The sequence below is a fragment of the Pararge aegeria genome, chromosome 9 (genome assembly GCF_905163445.1).
Source record: "Pararge aegeria chromosome 9, ilParAegt1.1, whole genome shotgun sequence".
Classification (NCBI taxonomy): domain Eukaryota; kingdom Metazoa; phylum Arthropoda; class Insecta; order Lepidoptera; family Nymphalidae; genus Pararge; species Pararge aegeria.
In genome coordinates, this window is record NC_053188.1 from 7,057,915 (window position 1) to 7,075,152 (window position 17,238).

Sequence of the window (17,238 nt, forward strand, 5' to 3'; positions counted from 1 at the left end):
TGGGCCTTCCATTCTCTATATTTTTTTAGCATCAGAAGTTGGATCCTATTCATGTCCGATTTATGCCTTTCTCTAATGCAGATTTACTTTTTTTAGAACCATCCCGTCAAATGTGGACATAGTAAAGAGTTCGATGTTTTAAATGATGCCTCAACTTTTTGCTGCTATGTGCTGAAACATAAACACTCTGGAGACAAAGCACCATGCTTGTTGAAATTCTATATAAGGATATGTGGTCCGGAGAACCAATTGATGTGATGTTTTTATTTTTTATTTTTGTTGTTTCTACTTTGCAAAGATAGTACTTATTATTTGAAACTGGTATGGCCTAGTGGCTCTTTTTTACTTGGAGTCAAAAATAGATTTGATTTATATTTGTTTTGTTTGTTATAAACCAACTAGTCCAGTTAGCCAAACAGAATGTGTGATAAGTTTGATTAATTTGAATTATCAAGTTTTATTTAATTAATCAGGTTAGCCAAATGGAATTTGTGCTAAGTTTTATTTTATTAGACTGTCCAGGTTAAAATAATTTAACTGGTCAGGTTAGCCGAACGGAATGTGTAATAGATTTTTCTTTTGATTCTTATTTATTACATACAAGATTTCAAGTTTATATTGAGCAACTAGTCAGGTTAGCCGAGCTGTTAACTTTTATTTAGGAACTTTTCTATGTACTTCGAGAACGAAGTACTTGTCAGGAAAGCCGAGATAGGAGAGATTGTGTAAATTATTCAGAACATATAAAATAATACCCAAAAAATCAAATCAAAACAAAAAAAAAAAAAATCAAAATTTCTTGGTAGAATAGAATAGAATATGATTATGTGTCAGAACAATACATATAGGGAAAATTACTACTGAATAGCTAAATGAAATAGTTTAGTTTCTATGTTGGGTTGTGTGAAGAAAAGAATTAGGAGTCAGCTTAAATGTTGTGGGTTAGGTTAGGTTAGAGATCTTTCAGTATGATGTTGAGAGAAGTTCTTAAAAATGATATAAATAAAATACAATTATGTATAAACAAAATAATGTTGCTGCTGCAAAGGAAAATATATTAGTTGCATTATAAATAATTAGATTATATTCTGTTAAACAGGTGGTTTAATTGATGTTTAGATTGAAATAATCTTTGAATAATAGAAATAACAATTAAACATAAACCTTGGCTTTTATGATGAGATGATAAAAAAAAAAAGATGTAAACTAATAGAAATAATTCCATCTTAGCGTTTTTATATTAATTTATTTATATTTATCTTATATATTACTTGACTTGGACAGTGGAAAAAATATGAATATCACCAGTGGGTGATGATGTTATTGATATCACTTGAGAGTGATGATGTTGTTGATATCACCAGTGGGTGATGATGTTATTGATATCACTTGAGAGTGATGATGTTGTTGATATCACCAGTGGGTGATGACGTTATTGATATCACTTGAGAGTGATGATGTTGTTGATATCACCAGTGGGTGTTGGTGTTTTGGTATATATTGGATTGACTATTAGACTGTACCGATTGCATCTGTGACTAAATGAGACTAACAATGTCAATGACAGAATTGATGGGAAATACCTGTGTGGATATTTTGATAAAGTTGGACTAGAGGCAAAAGGATAAATTGTTTGAGATTTATATTGAGATGGAAATATTTGGATTGTGATTGTACATGTTAAAATGTACAAGATAAATGAAAATGAGTATTTTTGATTTACATTGTTGAAAATTAATCATTTTACTTTATTAGAAGTATTATATTGTTGTAATATGTTAAATGGTGTGGAATTTTAATGAAATTTTTTTTTGGTCTCTTTCACTTTAATTATAAAATGTTTTGATTATGCCTATCTTCTGATGGAATATTGTTTACAGTTTATTGATAAAAGTGTATACAGAATGTAACTGATTTGATGATATTGTGCTTATATACCATTTAAACTAACGTTATAGAGGTGTACATAAGATTATGTACTTGTTAGGATATTCTATGTACCTAAGGACTTATGATACAAAACATATACCTAAAAAAGAATAACCCTATGTACTTCGAGAACGAAGTACTTGTCAGAATGGCCGTGTTAGGAAATAGGGAATTACAGCACTTTATCTATGATAAACCCGATGATTATATTAAATATATCAACAAATAATAGTTTGTATACTCATTGATAATGTATTGAAAATAGAATAATGGACTTTAGTAAACTGTCAAATAAAAGTATAGGCTCGATGGCGGGAGACGCGAGTTTGACAAGTTAGATTGGCGGCAAAGAAAAGTGAGGACGGATTTAAATTAATGAATTGAGAAAAGGAGATTAAGTAAAGTATTGTGGATAGAACGTTACAAATTGGGTTGAGATGATTTATAATGGAAACGATACACTTAACGAAATATTGTTGTGGCGAAACAAGTCGTATGTACTGGTGATGGAGTTGTTAAAAGTTGTTGGTACTATGGTTGTACCTGATGTTGCATTAGATAAGTATATCTCATCCTTTGGTTTATTTAGGTATCATATATGGAGCCCTAGCATAACTTTATACCGACAGTTTATGTAGCAGAGGTTGCTCTATACAAACAACTTGTTCCAAAAGTCCTGATGTTATAAGTGGTAATAGTGGTTATGTTTTACCTGTCTTAAAATATGTCTTGTATCAAAGGGCCTAGCGTTATTACATATGACAATGTTGTAATTGTGTTTATTAGTTGTTTTAATTGATTGAATAAAAGAGCAACGGTAGAGTTTCTTGCCAGTGGTCTTCTCTGCCGAAGACAGCATTCCGAACTGGTAGTAGAGTCATTTGAAGGTAACAAGTAATATGAATTATAGAGAAGCCTAATATACAGTATTAGAGTCAGTCCAGTTGTTTTATTTCACTCCTTGGGAAGTCAGGTTTATAGAGTACAGACCCACAACACTGCTCTAAAGCAGGTTGGTGGGCTTTAAAGATTTCTTTTATAAAATGAATACTTTAATAGGAAGGAAGAATAATAGTCATGAGAATAAATGATTACTGCTAAGAAACTAGGTATTTAGCTTCAATAGTACTGTTAATTAATGAAAGATTAAGTGCCATCCTGAACATTGTGGGTATTATAGTGAATAAGTGAATACCTGGGCCTTCCATTCTCTATATTTTTTTAGCACATGCGTCCTACTAATATTATAAATGCGAAAATTTGTGAGAATAGATGTATGGATGGATAGACGGATGGATGTTTGTTACGCTTTAACGCCACGACGAATGAACCGATTTGGCTAAAATATGGTAGAGATACCTACTATATAGTCTGGAATAGCTCATATGCTTCTTTTTATCCCGGAAAAGAAAACAGCTTCTACAGGATAACATTTATTTCCGCATTTGTCTTTCAAAATCCGCGCAACGGAGTTTTAGATTGACGTGGTTTTTTGCATAATTGAAACAAGTTTTTCAATTTTGTTCCCGCTAATCTCATGTCCCCTTACATCAGTGTGCAAGAAAGGCAGCTGCCAGAGAGGAGTGGCGACGAATAGTTAAGCGTGCCACAACCCTTAAATGACGACCACGACCGCTCTGACAAGAGCGAACCGACTGAGAAGAAGAATCTCATAAAATTCTTTTTCGATTTTTATTATTTTATTTGGATTGGTAGTAACAATTATGGCTATTCAACATCACGCTACGACCAATGGCTTCTATCATTAATGAAAAATGTTGCATTAAATTCAAAAAATATCCTTTTCGAGAGATTCTGATGCGTGCGATGCGTAAACGGTAAACGTTACGCCAAACGACGGAAGTATGAAGTAAATACATCAGAATTGTCGGAATTGTTGTTTCTTTAAAGTTCTATAAAACAGTCCGCGACAACTTACGACAATTTTTTAGGTCGACTCATTCGCGGACGAAGTCGCGCGGGTCCGCTAGTATAAACATATATTATGTATGAACGCTTCATAAGTGCCTGTGATAGGCTTACATGAACAAAAAGTATTTGAATTCGAATTTGATTAAAGCGAGATATAGATTAAGAATAAAGTGTTAGTATACTTTAGGTAAGAATTTTTATAGAGGCGTTTCATTAATCGAATTTGAAAAACCGAGCTTAAGGCCAATCCGGTAGCATTCCGGGTCACGCCTGGGTCACATTTTATGTTCCAGCTTTTCAAATTATTCAAATTTCGTCCCCACCGTGCTCAAACAACGTTCCTTTTAATTAACTATTCTCTGCCGCGTCTAAAGAAGTTTTACTTCAATAAAATTTGCGTAATGCGGAACAATCGTTTTTTATCTGTCCGTCTATTATTTCTAATTTGTCTTAATATTTAAAATTGTATTCATAAAAATATTCATCAGTTATCTTAGTACCCATAACACAAGCTACGCTTACTTTGGGACTAGATGGCGGTGTGTGTATTGTCGTAGTATTTATTTAAACTATTTGTTCATTATTTTGTTGGGGAAAGGTTTATTTTCAAAACCCAAAAAAGGGCGGTAAAATAAATAACCATTTAATTTAAAGATATTTTCTTTAGGGTTTTTTATTATTTATGTTAATTATACATACTTTGAATTGAAAAGAAATAAAAAGCTTGTTTACATAGATTCAAATTCAAAAATACATGTAGAGTGTGGACCTGTCACAGGCAGTTATATAAAGCGTATAATAAAACAAGTAATAGACATTAGTACTGAATAACAAAAGACAACTTTGTACTGTACTACGAATTTTCCTTTGGCTGTAATTATCAAGCTTCTAAGCTTCTAAGCGATAAGGCCGCCTTTTGTATTTTACTCCAGTCTTTGTGTTTCTCTCTCGTCCTTTATTTTACTAACTGCGTAGTTGTGTACAAATAAAGAGTTTAAATAAATCTCACGTGATGGTAGGTGATGATGCAGTCTAAGATGGTAGCGGGTTAACCTGTTAGGGTTTGGCAGTTATATGGAGGCCATATCAGTAATCGGATTCCATGTATTCTATATCTCGGTTTAATCGCTTGGCATGTCTTTGCCAGTAGGGTGATAACTAGCCACGGCCGAAACCTCTAACTAGAAATCCTATTTCAGGTAACTTGGGATCTCCATAAAATAAAGCTTTTCTTATACCTTACTACCTTTTTTTTCACGATCATTATTTTCTTATTATGTTGGGTTTTACAACAAATAATGACAAAAGGACGAATTCGTTTTCAGTGCATATTTAAAAAATCGCCGATCCTTCTCAAATTTAAAATGTCAACAAGATGACATTGGTGTTAAACCTTTTAAAATTGAAAACCATATAAATAGTGTCAGCAAGGTAAATTAAGTTCAAACTTAACACAAGTATCCATTGTCCTATTTTTAACTGACTGTTGAATACTCATACACGTGCCATGCCATTACCATTCTACCATCTCTTAATTAATTCAGTAATTGCTCGATGATATTTGCCGCTCGAATGGTTTCATCTCGGGATATGAAAGCGTTACGTACAGTTGCGCTGTATCATTGTACTTACTAGTTACAATCCTCCGGATTCATATATGTTAAAAAATAGCCCATAACATCACGCAACAAATGGGCTGTTTAACACTATTTTTTAATTGTTACATTAAAAAATAGTGTTAAACAGCCCATTTGTAATAATTTCCTAAATAAGTACCTACATTAAATAATTACAGATAGTAATATAGGCTGTGTCAGTGGCACTACGTACAACGGAAGGTTCCGGACCAAGTGCGACCAAGACGTAAACCCAGGAAAAGAATATCAAGAAGAAGATAGGCTACTTTTGGTTCATTCGTATTTTTACACAAAAAATCGTTATTAATTCACGTCCTAGCAAAACAACCATAGATATATTTGAAAGGACATACGCTTATCCTAGTTCTAATAATCATTCTTTTTTTATAGCGATCAAGTACGTGCACTTATTATTTAACCGCGGGTTATTCAGTCATTCAAAGTGTTTACAAGTGAATCAATTTACCGAAAAAGTAATCGTACATTTTGCAGTCGATTTCACTGTTTGCGGTTAACCACATTTCAAACTACCAACAGGTAGTAGGTATGTTGACACTAATTAATATATTCGTTATTTTGAATATGATAACTATTGAAAATAGATTTAAACGGAAATAAAATCCCTTCTCTTGCCTTTCTCCAAAGGCTGCCTGTAAGAGATTGCTTACAGCAATAAGGCCGCCTTTGCATGTCTACATTGCTTACTGTATACTCCTTAATGTTTCTTTTCCTGTGTGTTTACGTGCAATAAAGTGTTTCTTCTTCTTCTTATTCTTCTTCTACTTCCCTTTTTATCTTTTTTTTGTTTGTTTGTACCCAGTAGGCTCTGAAAGTACATACTGGACAACAACTAGACATATATACCCCAGTAGATTGTCCGAGTCTACATTACGTATTTTCACACCCGTACGTAAAATTTACTTTATTTGCCTGCAATGGTAGAATGAGGCATGCTTACTAGTAGGCCTTAACACATTGTGTTAAGGCCTACTAGATCATATAAATCATTTACTGAAATGATTTTTTTTTATTGTATTTACTATTTTAATCTAATTGGAATATTAATAAGACGGATACCTTTCTGCTGACTGCAGATTGTTGTCGACATGTGGAGATACTTTTAACCAGCCCGCGCTGCATTTGGTCTCCACAACAACATTATTGACAGTAGGTATCTGAAACAAATTAAAAAAATACTATTTTTAATTTTATTTATTTAGTCTAAAAGTATTTGAGCAGATATAATATGGAAAGTTGATCTATGTAGAGTAGAAAAAGGGTTGCCCTATTAAATTATTATTATTATACCTAGCTATTGCCCGCGACTTCGTCTGCGTTTTGATTTTGTTATTTGATGTGGAATTCCATTTAGTTGTAGTTCTAAAAAAAATTTAATTATTCAGTATCGCTAAGCCTTAAATGAAGGGTTTGCTGTTGTCCGCTGAGGAGTTCTGTCCTCTATCTAAAACCACATTCAACAGATCTACACAAAGTTTGGGAAAAATGAAACACATATTATACCTCTATAGTACAAAAATAATTATTTAAATTGTTTATAATTTGTCCGAGTTATGGTGTAAAGCCCTTGATCCCCTCTGCCAAAGGAACCGAGCTTAATGTCGGGATAAAAAGTATCCTATATTACTTATAAAACTTCCAAGAATATGTGTACAAAGTTTCATGAGGAGCGGTTAAGTAGTTCTTGCGCGAAAGCGTAACAAACATTTATAATATTTTATTATTATTATTATTATTCTATCATTTAATATTTTTCTTTTTTTTTTTTAAATTATTAACAATGCTTAAAAATAAATATATTATTTTATATTATTATATTATTAGCTAGCTGTTGCCTACGTTGTTTGCCCGCATTTATTAGGGGTTTTACATTATTTTTCGTGATCCGTTTGTTTTCCTGGCATCACCTACGTTATTCACCGTCTTTTCAACCAATGCGGAAATTGAAATTAATTGGTTGCGTAATTAGGACGTGAAGAAAGGGGAAAAAACAAACAAATATACTTTTACATGAATAATATTAGTTAGGATTTTTAACGATGGAAATAATTAAGATTTCTGATTTATATGCTTAAACGTACCTTCTATATCTAAGGAAGAGTAACATGCCTCAGAATTAATACATTAAGTAGGTATTTTTAATTTATTTCGTGGGTATCTGTCAACTTTATATTAATTATTAGCATCATTTCTTTGTTAAAGAAATGAAAAAAAGTACAATTTTCATTCAAATATAGCGTCCCACGATTCTATTTTTCGCCGAAGCATTCAGTTTTCCAAGTTTTTCATAACGAAGCGCAGAGTTTGCCTTAACTTTTCAAAATAAAGCCGTGGTTATGCCGAAAGTTGTTTATTTTTATTTATTTATAGTGACTTCAGTAATTTTCCGAGCTTCATTCAAAACTTTTTAGGTGCTGTACTAACAAACTAGACCTGCGGAGAGATAAATTAAGCGGATACTTTTTCTTTATTAGGACGACTCAATTAAAATACCAAGATAACTTTCAGAAATTCCTGCTGATATTAAAAATGTGAACCCGTGTTTTATGTCTTTTCACGCAGATTTTTATGGTTTACGGTAAGTACATAAATAGGTTATAGGCTAGAGACTTTATTCCGGAAAAATTAACGGTTCCTGAGATGTTCAAGTAATTTTTTTTATTACAATGCATATAAATAAATTAGAAAGGTTTGAGCGTGCTGGGATTCGAATTCGTCCCCCGAAAAAGTCCTATAATTTCATTATACAATATTAGTATGGTTTTTAAGTCCCTTGCATTACTTTCCATCACAATTCATTGGAATTTCGTCCCAAGAGTTTGTAGAATAATAAACGACTGATAACGGTTACCCTTGAACCACTCGGGAATCAAAAATATTCATGGTTTGTGTTGATATTAAACAAAAACTAAATTAGTTTGCGCAACTGCTAAATTCCCTTTAGGGAGCTGATCCAAAATTATGATGCGACTTTGTTTTCACCCACTGTTAAATAAAATTGTGATAATGTCAATAAACTACTTATTTCCTACTTGAAATTGGGATTGAAGTGTTCTGAATAAATGATATAAAAAAAACATCTGATCTCAGGTACTTCAATTTTATGTGTACAGATTGTATGGCAAAAAAATGGATTAATATTTTCACTGCAAAAGGGGCTAAAATGGGGCATCAAAAATTTGAAGCGGGGTTGCTAGGTCAAGTGTGATCATAATGTAAAAGAACTTCAATTGCTCTGCAGAAATAGGTTGTTTTTTTAAACCGCATGAGACTGAAAATACCTTTTAAAAAGTAAGTCGCCTTAGGCGCAAACCAGACAAACATGACGTCTGAGCTGAACCGACACGGATGTCTTGGCGTTCCATTCAAAGTTTATACAAAATATATAAAACTGGCGTGCAGCGGTCGTCCACCGGGAGCGGCAGTTTGGCGCCCGAGTCCGACGTTCGTCAGTTTGCAGTTTTCGAAGAACGATAAACAAAAGAAAAATGCATAACGAGATCGAATTTATTTTATTTAAACTCTTTATTTGTACACCATCAGATACAGATACTTCAATTACGTAGTAGGATAGAAAAAGCGGCCTTATCGCTAAGTAGCGATCACTGCCAGACAACCTTAGGATTATGGAAACTAAAAAGAAAAACGAAAAGGTGGGGTACACTGTTAAAAACATACACACAGCACACACAAAAAAATTCTATTAATAAATATAAAAAAATAAATAAACTAATATATGCTATCAATAAAAACAAGAACTCTGAATATAAAACGGTATGGAATTCAGAGAAAGCTCTTTTTGGATGATCCCTTTATAGATGATATTTAAAACGTGACTACGGTGACTTCAAAAGTACAAATCTTTTCTTGCCTTGGTTCTTCCAATCTTTCCCTGAAGTTCGTCCGATATCGTCAGCCCACCGTTGGCTTGGTCTGCCAACATCCCTTTTACCATATAGTTCTTTCCACCGTGTGGTTTGAAACTTCAAAAGCTTGAGCTGTTTAAATTAGTTTTGCTTAAAATTTTTCATATTCCACTATATTTTTTATCAAAAATTCAAAAATTCAAAGTTCAAAATTCATTTATTTCAAGTAGGCCTAATACAAGCACTTTTGAAACGTCAAGTCTGTCCGTGTGTAGTGACTCTACCACCGGTTCGGAAGGCAGATTCTACCGAGAAGAAGCCGGCAAGAAACTCAGCAGTTGCTCTTTTTATCACTCTCGTAATCGCAGCTCGCTAACAAATACTCTTAGGTGTATGTTCACGTACTGGACACTAGACAGTATTACACGAAAAGCCACATACTGCAAGGACGTTTTTCCACAGCCAACTTATTGATCGGAAACATTTTCACCGACGACTCTAGAGCAATACATACAGCCTTTATTGTAGACCGGTTGGGGTCTTTGACCGACTGCCGCTCTTTACGTAGGTACCTACCTATCCTATACCTATCTACTTTAAAAGATTATTTTTGATGGATTATTCGCATTAACATGTACTTAATAGGTACATTTGCAATATAAGCACATTGCTAAAGTAATGTATAAAGTGAGATGTTTTTACTTATAGAGTTCCATTGTCCAGAAAATTTTTACTATTTAATCAGTGCGATGCCAGTTACACTGTTCAGGGCAGGGATTGCTTTTTCCGGCAATCGAAATCTTAATTGCGAACGTAGTGCATTTTGTAAGGTAAACATTTTATCGTTAATGACTGTCAACTATCATTTCACGTGTTTACAATTGTTGAATGTAATCGATAAAAGGGTTGATGTTTATTATATAATTTAAAATGCATCGAAATCCATCCGGCTAATTATTCAATATTTCGTTGTGGACAATTAGGGTAATTCAAATTAATAATTCATTAAGCATCATTAGTTGTGGCATTGATAATCGCATTTGGAATTCACGGATTATCAAATGCTGGTAGTGAAATATTGTTACAAAACTCAAATGAATTTAACCAATATATAGTAAGTAAAGTTAAATTCAAAAAAATATTTTATGTGAAGTTAAATGCTTTCTTTTTAAAAAGATGGCATTTACCATCTTTTTATAAGATTGTAGTTCTTTGTAGTAATCACCATCATCACCTCATAATAATGGAGACATAAGTATGAAAGCTTCATAAGTGTCAGTGACGGGCCTACTTGAATAGACAATTTTTGTATTCGATTGTGAGACAAATCACATCACTCACCATCTGAGAAAAATATTGATAATCCTAAAACATAATAAGCTACCTAAACTTTAAAAAGAAGAAACGAAAGAAGTGGTTTTTAATCGTAAATTAAAACAATGATTAATACAAAAGTGCTTTTACCGATATCCAAGAATGCCTTGCTGAATATACCTCAATACTACGATAAGCTACTACACATTTCACAATAAAGCACATAATAAATAATTTCAGCTTTTATAGAAGTGCAATATGGAAATCACGGTTTAGGAAAATTTTATCTTTACGTAGTATTGTAATTATTTCGAATTATACTCAAATAGTTAAGTTAGATAACTGCATTGCACTGTGTTGGTATAACCTAATATAATTCTATAAAGTGGTAAACCTGATATGATCCTATGACGCGGTAAACCTACTATGATTCTAACCTGTAGCTGGGTTTTAGGCCTGTGGCCACAATCGAACTTTCTTCGAGTTGGAGCTCAGGTTAGGTTAGGTTAGATTAGTCCACCGCTGGGCCGCGTGTGTTCGAGCGCAACGCGCAACTTCCATTATTTAAATAAGAGATATTGGTCTCATAAAAGACTTCTTCCTGTACTCAGAGGAAGGAGAGATACATAGTTAATCCACTATTTAGTTAAATCTATACATGAATGCCAGAAGTAGGGAGATGAAGTTGAATATGCTATGAAAGTAGTGAATGATCAGATGAAGGAGACATTATGTTGATAATATGAACTAGTTTTTTTCTAGATCATATTTTTATGCCATTTAAGGAAAATGTGGTCTAGTGGACTTGTTGTTTATGACGCTCTAAAAGTCTTGAGTTATCATGTGACAACATCGTTGGGGTCTTAGCTTATATGATCATGTGCCAGTATTATTTAAGAAATTGTTTATTGTTTATTGTTTATTGTTATTAGGTACACAAAACAGGTAATAACTAAAAGTAGATCTAAATATAAGTAATAACAAGTTTTGTTCTAAGCTACAACCCAAAGTATGTGTACACAACTTGGAATTAAATTAAACAGAAAGTAAAGATAAAATTAAAGTTGAAACAAAAAAGAAACACTTAAATAATAATATATATATTATTTCCCTAAAGATTATGTGGAATAGTGCTTAATAATTTGATTTTTAAAAATATTTATCCTTTTGTTAAAATTATGAAGCCTTCATCTTATAAAGCTCAGAACGATGGGATGACCCACGTATTACAAAAATCTGCATTTAAATGGGTCTCATATGAATACTGAACGATTGGATACACACAGACAAAGCAGTGGAACTGCAATTTCATTATTATCATGACGTAATATAAAAACAACTGAAATTAATTTTGTTCTTCTTGTTTTATCGACCGAGCTCGTCATGCCGGACAAAGACTGAACTATGTGATCCGACAGGCGGAAAAACGACAATCAGCCTTCGAAAATACAATATCTGAAAATCCCAAGGGAATAACTCCAATGGACAATGTCGGTGTTTTTGTAAAGTAACATTAATAGAAAAGACTCCACTTATATATGTTTGACTGCAAAATTTAGACATCAGGCTAACATGCAAAGAAGTAGGTACATAAGATAGTGCCAATCACTATTAGTTTACGTACTTAAGTGCATGCTAGATATTGTAAACAAAAACGCACTAGTGCGAAATTGGCTGCATAATTCTATAAAAAAATAACTTATTTGCTTTTACCGATTAAAACCTCCTATGCGCTTATCAGTCTTCAGCTTCCCTTCAGCTTCCTCGAGCTGAGGACCAAAATTGATCACCGGCGCACACCTCTATTTTGTTTAAGTTGTGTGCGTTTTTAATGGAAGCAATTAAGATATCACTGATTGCTTAAACGGTGAAGGAAAATATCTTGAGAATCCAGTGTACCTGAGAGTTCTTCGTAATGTGTTGCTCAAGTGCGTGTGATGTCTACCAACCTAAACTTGGCCAGCGTGGTGGACCACGACCTAAACCGTTCTCATTCTGAGAGGAGATCCATGCCCTGTAATCGGCCGTTAATGGGTTGATGATGACGATGATGTCAATCTTTTCATCCAGCTAAAGCAAAAATAAAGTGTCGGTATAAAATCTATTGTAAAATAATGAGCACATGCTAAGCGCTATGCCCAAGAAGATACTGGTTGTATAAAATTATGTAAACGCGATATTCTAGAAATAAACACATTACTGAGGCACTATTTTTATTCGCGATGAAACTCAAGTGTTTAATGCACTTTATGTTTTGAAATGAAGATGTTTTTTATGTTATTTTCAGAACAAATACGATATAAAAGTTTTTCAATGTGCTACTGCGTACCTAAGTTATTCATACTTATATTATAATTGAGATAGTGTGTCTGTTTGTGTTCAGCCGATCTTGATGAATTAAACATAGAGATTAGTTTAGTAAGATTTAAGAGTTAAACCAGTAGAAACATCCTGGAACCGTTACTGTAGGATAAGTAATATCTTTTTTAGTATTGCATGGCAGCTCATCTGATTTTGCATACAGATACCTAACTTCTTGGTGATGTTTTGTAGTCCTAGAAAACTTACAGTTTCCGGGGACTTTCGAAATTAACCTCGGTAAACAGCTAGTTAGTCTTAACATCATCTATTTGTACCTTATGGATCTTATCCGAAATAATCAGATCTATCCTTTTTTAATCAGTCCTGTTGATAAGGATGGCTCTAATAACTTTATTTTATGATCTGAAGATTTGAGACTGGATAGATTGTTAATAATTTTTCTTAGCTGGAACTTTTAAAGAAATTTATAATAGCAATATTTGGCCCGGACCGGGATTCGAACTCAATACTCCGTGATCCGTAGTTAAACATGCTAACCACTAGATCCGCGAAGCAGGCTGCGTAATATTTATGTGTTTTAACTTATTATATTGCCATGGTCCAAAAGTAATTCAGTATTATAACTGTTTGTATGGCTATTATTATTATTTTTAAATAATAATATGTATTTATTTTTATAAATTTTAAAATGCATATAAACATTTTCGGAACCTACAAGATTTGAACCTGCGACTCTCTGGCAATGTGTCATCTCTTGTTTCAAACGTGTCTCACTGTAATATGGACCTTCGAAAACGTAGATCGAAACTTCAACGTTTCCTACTAGATGACGCTACAGTCGCTATAAGACCGATGTAAAAGGTATACTAATTTCTACTAATTTCGGCATCGATGGTAGGAGAGCCGTAGCTTAATTGGAAAAAGCGCTCAGGCCGCGATTGCCAGAGAGTTCCAATTCTTATATGCATTTTAAAATGTATAAAAAAATTGATAGTTGCTCCAAGTGTAGGTAAAAACACTAATAATATTATAAAATTATAATAATACTAGCAGTTGCCGGCGACTTCGTCTGTGTTTCATTTTGTTTTTTGATTGGCATTAAATTTAGTTGTAGTTCTAAAAAAATTTAAAGTACTCAGTATCGCTAAGCCTTGAATGAGGGGTTTGCTGCTGTCCGCTGAGGAGTTCTGTCTTCTATCTCCAACCACAGTTTGGACAAAATTAAACACATATTATAACCTCTATAGTACAAAAATAATTATTTAAATTGGTTATATTATATAATTTGTCGGAGTTATGGTATAAATCGTCAAACACTTTCATCCCCTCTCCCAAAGGAACCGAGCTTAATGTCGGGATAAAAAGTATCCTATATTACTTCTAACACTTCCAAGAATATGTGTACAAAGTTTCATGAGGATCGGTTAAGTAGTTTTTGCGTGAAAGCGTAACAAACAAACTTAAATTCAAATTTATAATATTAGTAGGGATAGGGATAGGGATTAGTAGGGATGTACTCTGAGTAAGAGCGGAAATTACCTTCACTAAATCAATGGACGTGTATCAGTATTGTCATTTTGTAATTGCATAGTGAAAAAAAATCGAGGCCTGACGATCTGAATCTCTGCCAAATATGAGAACTCCGCGCTATATGCATGAAATCGAAAACTGTGCCAAATATTACTCGTAGGTACCTACTTGAAGAGAATTCACTTCCTTCCTCTACAAAATTAAAGAGCAACTCATAAAATTCAGATTGTAGTGGTAGTTTAATTGGATCCCGTTTTAGTCAACTTGAGACTTTTCGGTTTGAAATATTTGTATGCATTTTGTACTTAAAATAAGTCATTATTTTTCGTGCTTTGAGAACAAACTAGAGAAGATATTTTAAAATTATCGCACTCTTTATACGGTGATGAAGCCAACACTGTTTTTTTTCTTTTTTTTTCTGTCTATTTGGCACGTCCAGTACGATTGCTGAAATCTTTACGTTATGATTTATTGAGGAAGGTTTTCGACGATGTAGTAGTATGCTACGTCCCGTAATTTGAGTGGACAAAGCCGCAGGGCATAATTTATATTTATTGATTAAAAGGACATTTTGTATGCCGTGAAGTACTTCTTCACGGCACTATTTTTTATTTATTTATACTCTTTATTTGTACACCACTCAAACAAAGAAACAAGACAAAAAAAGAACAAACACATGAAGAATGAAGCAGGATACAAAAGGCGGCCTTATGACACTATGACAATCGATTAGAAAAAAGTTTGGAACGAAAATAAGTTACACTCTACATATATTTTGACTCCACTGATGTGGAGTCAAAATATGTTATTCTGAATTCCAATGCAGGCAAAAGGAACGTATACCTACAAAGCCTCTTTATTATTTTTATTTGGTTCTACTAATATTTATTTCTGGACTCAATTCTGAAGTCATGGGAAGAAGCTAATATTTTATAAAGCATCACATTACTGTCATAGAACGAAACACTTACAACAACACAAACACATTTTTTTTTAAATTTTTTGTAAGATCTGTATCGGCAAATGGATTTGAACGGCAGATAGAACATTCTAAAGAAAGTTACTTAAGTTACTTTATTTCGGAAATCTAAAAATGTATAAAATATAAATGTGTAATGAGTGAAAAACGGGTTGTAGTTTGCAAATTTCTTCATGATTGTAAACTGTGTGAAACTACAATACCTAATAAAGCCATTTTAATTAAGTTTCAAACTTTCTTTTACTTTAAATGAAGAACAAACCTGTTATTTTATCAGCAGTGTAATATATTTATACAAAATAAATCTAGAATTTCTAGCTCCCTGAACAGTACCAGTACCAGACCACTGATTTCATATGTACGTAATGGTTTATCTGTCATGAGATTTCGCTATTTATCCTATTACCACACTTTATGTTAACCAAGCGGATTTATGTTTAGATAAATATACAGTAATTATGTTTAAATACATCTAGTATAATTGCCCTCGGAACAATTCCCGAAGTTGTGGAGAAGTGAGATAAACTTAGCCATTTATTGTTCCCCTTATTAGAATTTACTCAGCGAAGAACAGTAGCTGTAGCCAAATATGACTTGTTGACATGTTTTCATAGCATCAACTTCACCCTTTTGGGTAAGTATGACATTTGAAATATTAACGAAACGCTAAACGGGCGGTTTGTCTTAAAAGCAAATTTACCTAAATGGAGTGTTTGTACGCTCATGTTAGATAGACTGTTTTTCGTATTTAAGTTATAATTATGTTCGATGATGTTGCTTGCATCCCATGTCCGTATGTCTATACCGATAAGCCTAAAACAGCCCTCTGTGGATTTTTTATTATATAATATATAATACTGATCGGACACAACTGTTGCATGCCAGCATAACCTTATATTTCTGAGAAACCAATCGTATCTATATCTAATCGTAAAAATGTGTAAAAAAACAGTATAATTTATTTCTGAAAACCTATAAGCTGCAATAAGGGGCTTTACCTTAATGCGAGCTTATAACCTGAAGTTTCGATAAGAAGATGTATGAAAATGAAACATGCTGATTTTCATCGGGTTGTTACAAATTTTAAAAATGTAAAATACATATTTTTCTCGTGCAGCAGACTCGTTTTCTGCAAAAAAGCTTTTTCGATATTTTATTCATTTTGCGCTGAAAAAATAATTTATGTTTCACTACGAGTATGTTCGGCTTAACCTATCCGATGAAATTTGACCCAGAGATAATTTTAAACTTAGTAGCTTGATTCCTGGATATTCCTGGGCTTAAAAACGCAAATATCGGTATCCTTTTTGCGGTAGTTAAAGAGTTTTGGGAAATTTAATCTAAGAAGAAACTGTTTGTGGTCCTAGTATAAAAATAAACCTACGTCCATCACAAGGACCCAAGCTATATCTATACCAAGTTCCGCCAAGAGGTTTAGCTGTATAGGCAAGCATAGATCAAGGCTCCCAGTTGCTTTTCTGGAACAGTAGTTAGTCCATTTCTAAAATAAAATATACAGGTTATGAGACAAATAACATGAAGATCGGTGCAGTTGTTGAAACGAACACAGGTAACAAACAAACAAACAGTCGCTAGTATGTAAATATAAATAAATATACTTTAAATAGCTAAGGTCACTAGAAAAGTACCTATACCTTTATTCTCTACAAATAATAAACGCAAACCTAAAAGGGTGAACTTCGCTTTGAAG

General features: G+C 33.1%; 1 protein-coding gene across 48 annotated transcripts in view; it reads right to left on the reverse strand.

Annotated features, from left to right (window-relative positions):
* The window catches only part of LOC120626601 (glutamate-gated chloride channel), a 131,604-nt gene that overhangs the window by 24,129 nt on the left and 90,237 nt on the right, over positions 1–17,238 (reverse strand). For all 48 annotated transcript variants that reach the window (XM_039894159.1, XM_039894201.1, XM_039894198.1 and 45 more), the window contains one exon: positions 6,576–6,673. The gene's annotated coding sequence lies outside the window, so the exon portion shown is untranslated. The remainder of the gene's footprint in view (positions 1–6,575; positions 6,674–17,238) is intronic.